This window comes from Pinus tabuliformis, chromosome X (assembly GCF_031772625.1).
Source record: "Pinus tabuliformis cultivar Carrire ecotype Pingquan chromosome X, CPIR1, whole genome shotgun sequence".
Lineage (NCBI taxonomy): Eukaryota > Viridiplantae > Streptophyta > Pinopsida > Pinales > Pinaceae > Pinus > Pinus tabuliformis.
This window is the reverse complement of record NC_142308.1, coordinates 543,870,692-543,880,029: the sequence shown is the minus strand read 5'-3', so window position 1 is coordinate 543,880,029 and position 9,338 is coordinate 543,870,692. Positions and strand designations below refer to the sequence as shown.

The 9,338-nt window shown below is 39.4% G+C and overlaps 1 pseudogene; it reads left to right on the top strand.

Moving 5' to 3' along the window:
- Nucleotides 1-3,829: 3,829 nt before the first annotated feature.
- LOC149141139 (protein BIIDXI-like) lies at nt 3,830-5,286 on the top strand (annotated as a pseudogene).
- The last annotated feature ends 4,052 nt before the right edge of the window (nt 5,287-9,338 follow it).

The following is a 9,338-nucleotide window of genomic DNA, read 5'->3' as shown; positions in this document are numbered from 1 at the left end:
TTTACCTTTCACCACTATGTGGTATAGGTTCGCATCCACTTCACTCTTGGTGAAGCCTGACCCGGTGAATTAGATATCGATCCTGGTGTACCAAGAACAGGGTGCTTGCTTCAGCCCATACAATGCTCTCTTGAGCTGGTACACATGCGACTCATGGTTGAAGGTCTCAAAACATGTGGGCTGCTATATGTACACCTCTTCCTCAATCGTGCCATTAAGGAAGGTTGTCTTTACATCCATCTGATGTATCTTCCAACCCATATGAACTGATAGTGCTAATGTAGATCTGATCGATGAGTACCTTGCAATAGGAGCAAAGGTCTCATTATAGTCAATCCACTCTACCTGTGAAAATCCACGGGCCACAAACTTGGCCTTATGCTTCTCCACACTACCGTCTACAGCTTGATTTACCTCGTAAAGCAATCGGGAGCTCACCACTGACTTTCCCTTCTGTCTCGGCACCACATCCCAAACACTGTTACGAACTATGGAGTCATACTCTTCCACCATGGCATCAACCCAAATAGGTTTCTGCACTGCCTCCTCAAAGGGAGATGGCTCTGTCTCAACACATCCGCTCATAGGAGCCATGTATCTAGTGTACCTCTTAGGTGACCTCCTCTGCCTGTGCTAAGATGTGGGTGCTCCCACATTCTCCCATGCATCATGCAATAACCTGTCAACCTCTCTGGTGTGCTTTCTCCCATCTTTGGAAGACTCTGCCTGAATGGATGTCTCCACTCCCAAATCCTATGCATGTGGCTACTCCACATCAATCTGAGGCTCCTCAACCTTAGAAGCCAAAATCTCCTCAACCACATGTAGCTTAAACTCCCTCTCAAGGGAAACTTGGATGGACTTCTCCTCATCGAATTTTACATCCTTGTGAACCACTATCGTCCTGTTGGTCGAAAAGTACACCCGATAGTTGTGATGTGTATTAGTGTACCCCACAAATATCCCCAAATTTGCTATCGGCTCAAGCTTCTTCCATGCATCTTTGGTCACATGGAAATATATCGATGACCCAAAAATCTTAAAGTGACTAACATCTGACCTCTTACTAGAATAATCATCCTCTGGTGTCTTCATCCTAAGAATCTGACGCGAGTTACAATTATGAAAATAAACCACTGTGTTGCATGCCTCAACCCACAAGTGAAGTGGTAGGCCCTGATCATGCAACATCACCCGTGTTACCCATATAATGATTCTATTCTTCCTCTTAGCCACCCCATTCTGTTGTGGGTTATGGGGTGCTGTCAACTCCTGTTTAATCCCTTCTACTGCACAAAAGTTCTTAAACTCATTTGATACATTATCACCACCATTATCACTCCTCAGAGATTTAACCTTTGTGCCAGACTCTTTCTCAACCAATGCTTTAAATTCACAAAACTTTATGAAAGTTTTATCCTTCTTTTGTATGAAAAATATCCAACATTTACGAGAAAAGTCGTCAACAAATATAACATAATACCTATGTTTGGATGTGGATGCTGTCAAGAATGGTCCACACACATCTGAATTGACTCACTCTAGAATTGCCTCTGCTCGAATGTCTCTGTCGTGAAAGGTAGCCTTGGTTTATTTTCCCAAAGTACATCCCTTGCATGTTTCAACTTTCTCTAGCGTACCTTTGGGAACACCAGTAGAGATCTGCTACATGATTTTCAAATCCCCATGATGCAAGTGACCTAATCGCCTATGTCTCAACTCTACATCTTCTCTAATTTCATGCTCAAAGCAACACAATCCTCTACCTCCATCTTATAGATATTCTTAACTCGAATCCCTATCTTCTTTACTTGACCCGTGGCTATGTGTCGAAGGAACGCCTTTCCTTTTGAGAAAATCACATCATAGCCTCTATCCTCAAGCATGGCAACCAATACTAAGTTCTTCTTCAACCCGGGCACATACATAACATCCCTCAAGGTGAGAGGATGACCTTGATCCCTTTGAAAAGTAACTGTGCCCAATCCAGTAGCACTCTACCTCTCATCATCACCCATCTCGATATGCATCTGGAGATCTTTCTCCTCCAAGTCATTGAACAACTCCTTGTCACCAGTCATGTGGAATGAAGCTCCACTGTCAAGGTACCATACACTACCCATCATTGATGACACCATGCATGCAATGAGAGTAAATTCCAATTTGAATTGAGAGGCCAAAGCCTCACCTGCCACTCCTCCTGAGGACTTCTTCTTGGACTTCTTGAGCAGACAATTTGTAGAAAAATGGCCCAGCTCGTGACAATGAAAGCACTTAACTTTTGTCATGTATTTCTTCTTACCTCCATGGAAAGAATCCAATTTGGAATGGGATGCCTTCCCTTTCCCTTTCCTTGCCTTACTCGCTAAGGCACAGTTTTCCTCATCATCAGTCTTTGATGAGGAACCATCTCTAGTGTTCCTTCTGATCTCCTCCTACATCAAATCCGACCATAGTCATTCCCAATATGGTAGCTTCTCCCTCCCATTGACAGAGTCCTAATAGCTATTCCAACTCTTAGGAAGGCCTAGGAGAGCTAGGCTCACCATATCATCCTTGACAACGATTATTCCAACACTTCCAAGCTCATCAAGAGAGTGAGTGAGCTTGGTCAGGTATTTTGGAACGGTCTCGCCTTTCTCCATATTGATTTTTCAAAGTTTGTCTTTCAGTGCCAACTTCCTATGGTCACTACTGTTTTGGAATAGGTTCGTCAATGCTTTCCACATAGCATACAATGTTTCCTTCCCATGGAGACTCGAGACAATGTGCTCTCAAACTCCCTCAAGGATTATGCGCCTCGCCTTCGCAACACACTTCTTCCATTCAAACAGATTTTGTGCATCCGATGCTACTAGCTTAGGAATGTCTTGATCAATGAATTCTTTCAAGTCATTATCCTCCAACACAACCTCCATTATGTCCTTCCAGGCTATATAATTCAAGCTTCCTTCAAAGGCATACTCAAGCTGCAAACCATATAACGTCATCTGTTGATCCTGAAGTATGTATTGCAAATTCGAATTTCACCTGTAACCCAAAAATTAAAGCTTTGAAATATCCTCTAGTATATTCTCTTCATCTCCATACCATGTAGATTTTCTTGTAGATTCATAGCTCATGTAACATACTAAAACACAAGACAAGAATATACTCTACTCTTTAAACATCGAAAACCAAGAATCGATGAAAACAATAATCGATAAGAGTATGTTAATCAAAGACAGATAACAAAATTGTTTCTTTGGGGAAATCCACTGTTGAAAACCTCGAATATCTATTACATTAATTAGAAATCTGAGTGATAATACAAATCTTGTTCTGACAAGAACAATTCCACACAAGTATGATCAACTCTTTGCCTCACAAGCCTGTGGTGACCAACACTTAGCCAATTTCTGCTAACCGTTGAGCCCCTATTTCCTTGCACAATTCCTGAGAGGAATAACCCATATTTAATGGGGAATTCCTTTTTCCATAATTGCGCAATCCAAAATTAGGTCCTCTTCTAATTTCATGCATGATATGTACAACTCATATCATTCTACAACTGATAATACAGTATCCCTACACTCTAATCTCAACTGGGACTTTCTCTGAATTGACATGCATGAGTTTCTCATGAGGGAATATTTAGTTAGTTGGAGTAGCACTAAGGAGTACATACATCAAAACACATACATGCCAGAATCAAAACACATACATGGCAAAATCAAAACACATACATGCTAGAGTTAAAGGCATAAGGAAAATATCCAAACCTACTCGAACCTAACCTAACCCAACACATCACCATCAATAATTTCATTGTAGAAGGCCGAAAAATGTCATGAGGTGATCAACACGCATCTCATTGTATGGAAAAGGTATTAACTGGTCAAGGCTTCACATTTAGAATGAGTCATTCGGATTTGTAGATTTCAGGCTGAATATACAAAGGACTTGAAGTGTTGTGTTGTGAATCACCCTACTCTATCCTGATTTTTATTCATTGAGAGAGTTGCTATGGTTTGTGGAGACTCCATCTAATTCGTTGAAAATTCAACTTATTTCACATGGTCTCAAACCTATCAATGTTGTAGTAGGCTCGCCTCTTCTCTCTGCTCCTTTGGAAATTTCAACCACAGGTCGAGGATCCTCTGGTGTAGGTTTGATAGAAACATTGTTGCAGTGGAAAATGGTTTGCTGGTGAATGGAAAATTTGAAGAGGTGGGTATTGAGAATAGAACATTAAGGGAAAGTGCCTTGGATTCATTACCTGGGTGGAATATAGAAGGCACAGTGGAATATGAAAATGATAGGGAGAGGCCGGGCAACATGTACCTGGTTGTTCTTGATGGTAAGCATGCTGTGAGGTTGGGAAATGAGGCTCAGATTAGCAAGCAGATAAGTATTCAAAAAATATCCACATATTCTTTCACATTTAGCACGACGTGAACCACGCAGATGGAATCACTCAATGTTTCTATGCCTTTGTCGACTCTGAACATGGATTTGTAGAATTTGTATAATATTTATGGTTGGGATGCCTATGCATGGGATTTACAAGCGCAAGCTGACAATGTCAAGGTTATTTTCCAAAATATTAGTTTGGAAGAAGATCCAACTTGTGGTCCCATTCTTGATGCCATCACCTTGAAATGGATTTCTACTCCTGAAAAACTCTGAGACAATATTTTGGTTAATGAAGATTTTGAGGAAGGGCCATGGATGTTTTCCAATGAGAGATTGGAAGTTCTTTTGCTAACAAAGCTGGACATGGAAACATCATCTTTATCAAGGTGGACCATAGAGTCGAGCAAGGCAGTGTGGTATATCGACTCTAATTACTATAAAGTTCCTGAGGAAAAGTGAGCCATTGAGTTTCTTTCCAGAAAAGAAGGTATTATTTAGCAAATGGTGGAGACAGATTCAAACAATAAATATATGATGAATTTTATTTTGGGATATGCTAGCAATGGCTGCCAAGAACCATTGGCAGTCATGGATTTCACCGAAGATCAGTCAGAGAGTTTCCACTACAATAATCCTCTGACAAACGACATCTATGAGCCTAATAATGTGACCTTTATGACAAAGGCCGAATGGAACTTCACTGCATTCCACAACCTATATTACAATACGAAGCTTGTAGATAGGAGTTCTCTGTGTGGCCCTGTGATTGATTCAGTAAAGGTCATTGATTTATCAAAGACTAGTGCTCTTGCAATCTTTTCTGGATTCTTTATTTCCCTACTATTTCTGGTGAATGCATTGATGATAGCATTCACACTAGGAAGTCTGTAAATTAATGTAGGAATAGAATATTATTAGTGTCAGAAATCATTTGTTGCTTGTAGTGTAGCAAAAGTGAAAATGTAGTGTATGTGTTATGGTTTTTAACAATTTTGACGAAAGTGTCTTTTAGTGGTAGTGTTTCTCTAAAGTTTAAAGGGAAAGGACTGCATTCAACTTTGGAATTAACTGGTGAAGCAGAGATGCCTTAATTGTAATTATTATGGAAGTTGTGCTATGAAACTATAGATGATGATGCTATTTGTTGTTTAAAAGGTTTGACAACAATTGTCGATTCCGATCAAGCATCTGAGTGAGTCAACATAACTCTACTTTTCCAACATCTTGCTTCATGCAATATGCAAAATATTTTCAAGAGAAAAGAAATGCATCCAAATAACAAGGAAATGCATGAATAAGGCAAGATCTGCATCAATTAACAAAAGAAATCCAAGGCCTTAATTGGTTAAGAAATCTAACCATCTCTTTCCAAACCATTTCAATAGTGCTTCTTTCAGCTACACTTGATCATGTGTATCATCCTAACCCACACCAATTATGGAATCCTTTTTTCCATTCTTGCGAAAATATCTCTCCACCTTTTTCAAATTTTGTGGATGAATTGTTGGATGCAAAGTCCAACACTTGTCTACAAAATGACCCTACTTATGGCAATGAGTGCAAAATAATTGCACCTTCTTTTCAACATGGTTTCCATTATCCAATGGACCTTTGGATTTTTGTCTCTTTTGGTTTGAAAGTTTCCTGTGTATGGCTATCCTCTTCCAACACCTCAAAATAGTATGGTTATTCAAACCACAAAAGAAACATGTAATTTTTCTCCAAATCTTATATGAAGATTTACCATGTTTATCATAATCAAAAGAAACTTGATTACAAGTAGATTTATACCCTGCACATTCACCTTTATCGCCTTCTTGAGGAGGTGAACTTGATGAGGCAATGGTTCTCTTTGGAATACCAACAATGGTTTCAATGACCTTAGAGATTTCAACATCCTCTTGTTTGCCATTTCCACTAGTTGCATGCTTATGAGCATCTTCTTGCAAAGTGGGTATAAAATTTTTTCATTCCTCATGAATACAAACTTCAAAAGCTTGAGGTAATGAACATGTGATGAAATTCCTTCTTGGAACACCTTCATGTGCCTCCTTGGCTTTGGATCATTCTCCTTCATGTTTTCCATAACCAAGACCCAAATACCTAGGCCTTTCCTCAACAACAATTGTCTCAACTATGCCTTGTGCATGTTTGCCTAACCCTTTACCTTCATAACCCATCTTCATCAATAATTTGGACCTTACTCCTCTAGTGTGTCTTTAAAAAGCCCCAAAAAATTCATTTTGAGAGGAAATTCAAGATAAACTTGAATTACATACCTCATTTTCATGCACATACTTGACCAGGGTTTCCTTGGCATCATGGAGTTGAATCTCCATCTCATTCATATTTTCAAGAAGCTCTTGCTTCTCCTCCTTCATGGCCATCAACTCCTCTTGAAGTTTAGTGTTCTCCTTCCTATCTTCATTCATCTCTTGCAGCAGATCTCTCATGATAATAAGCTCTTGCAACATCTCTAAATCAAAGAGTCTTGTTAAGAAAGATGGATTATAAACATCACTTGTTGAAGCTTCCATCAAACTTTTAATGCATCAAAAAGCTTCACAAAGCTTCAAAAAGTTTCTCAACAAAGAAGCATCTCAAACCATCTTCAACTTACACACATAAACATGCACATAGTTAAATTCTCCTTGCACAAATGCAAAACCAATAACTAATTTTCTAGCTAACCTTGGCAAACCATCTCAGGGTTAAAATGAGCTAACAGTGCTATGATACCAAATTGATATGAAATTTTGGGAAAACTTGTTAATGTTATGCAATCTCCCTCATGAGTATTAAAAATCTGTTTAGGATCGTCTCAAATTAAACAAAATGTGAGGATTTATGTGTCAAGTATTGAGTGTCTTTTGTGAGCAATTTATGAGGTTAATTAGTTGTTTAAAAACACACATACAACAAGCAAATTTCAGAGAAATAAAACACATCAATCTCATAACACAAAGCTGATAAAGGAGTTCACCCTCTCCTGGGCTACATCTCCTTGGACCTGCTTCAATGGTTAGGCACTCTTTGGATTAATGGTCAATTCTCTGATTACATGCACCTACAGTGATCCAATGGCTTTTCAACCTACTCCATTGGATTCAGAAGACCCAAAACCCAAAAATTGGTTTCCAAGATCTTCAATTGGACTTCAGCTGATCTAGGCTTAACTTGCTCTCTTGGTGGCCCTAGGCTTCCTTAAACTTCAATGTAGAAAAATCACATATAAAAGTGCCTTTCTGCCTCTGCAACCTATTCCATTGTGTTCAAAGAATCCAAATTATCTAGGAATGTCTCTTTTTGAGACAAAATTGGTCGAATACTGCCAAAGTTATGGCCTCTTATGTTTTCCCTAGGAAATCTCCACTAAATCTGGAAAAAATCCAGTTAACTCTGCCAAAATTGGCGCAATTCCAGATTTGGTGGACCCGCCAACCTGCCACCAGCTAAATCCCACTTAATTAAGGGCTAATCATGGCTTAATTAGTGTTAATCCTCTGTGGTTAGTGTTAGCGCTATCCACTGGTTTGCAACTTGGTCACATGGGAGGTTAAGGTTAGCAGTTCCTCCCCCAAACTCAAAAGTTTAACACTTTAAATACAAAGTGTGCCCTTAGTTGGTTAAGAAACATTAGCATGACATAATGGTAAGTCTTTGGGTTTGTGTAGGCAAGGTCATGAGTTTGATTCCCCACCTTGCCCAAATAATTTTACATGACCTTTGAGAGGGCACATGGTAGCCTCTGGGCTTGCCACATGTCACCCTCTCATTGGTCCACCCAATATGCCATATACCAATCATGTGCTGAAAAATGTAAAAATTTGATTGTGCCACCTACAAGAATATTACAAGGAATATTCCTTGGAATATTCTTTTTACTGACTCAGCTGTACAGATGCCTAGTGAGCATCCCAGTCACAAAATTTTGCTTGTTTGACAAAATGGACAGTAGGCTCTATCTTTCTAATATGAACTCTGTTTTGAGTGAAATGGGTTGCGTTGGGATCGTACCGCCGAGACGAACGCGGTCGTTTTAGGTTCTGAGCGATTCTGAGAACTTTCATTTTTGAGCAATTTTTTGCCCCTAATCCAAATTCGGATCACTCCTTCCCACGTACAGGCTTTTGGACCTACAAAATTTGGTTATCTAATGAAAGCTGAATACTCTTCTCCTTCCCAAGTTATTTCAATTGACTCTACTTGGAAAAATATCCATGACAACCACTTGGGTTCACTAACATGCCTTGCCTTGCAAATGGCTTGGCACTTCAACCAATGTTCTCCTTTTATTGCTGACCCAATCCAACACTTACTGGTTGCTTTCTAATTAAACACGCTGTTGTACCAAAGCGATCCATGCTTGGAAAGCTGACCGATGGCCTTCCCACTAGGAATCATGTTTTTCCTTTGCAACACATGCATTCGATGCAAGCTTCTCCTTGGAAATCACTTTTCCAAGTTAAGCCCATCTAAGTGAACTACACCAATGAGTTCCAACATTAGTAATAACAAGAAAAGAAATGACCATTCTTTTACCTCCACAGTTCCAAGTTCCACATATGGAAGAATGCGTTCGCCACCTCTTTCGCTTCTTGTCGTCAACACATCAAATGGTCTACAATGGCTACAATTTTTTTTGGCATTTTTTTCCACTTCCACTTTTTGATTCCATCATCCTATAGTATTAACATGCTGCTCATGTCATGATTTGAGAATGAAGGCTAATCATGAGCCTCTTGCTCAAGCACAGACCTTCCAAAATCCTACGACATATTGTCACAAGAAACACCATTAACCTTGAAAAACACTCATGCAAGAATATAACTTGATGACCTCTTCCTTTTGCTTCTTCAAAGAAACAAATGTCACATCATGTGAACATCGCCATGTACTCTTACATCTTAGTGTATAAACCATTGACTAAACACAAGTTGACA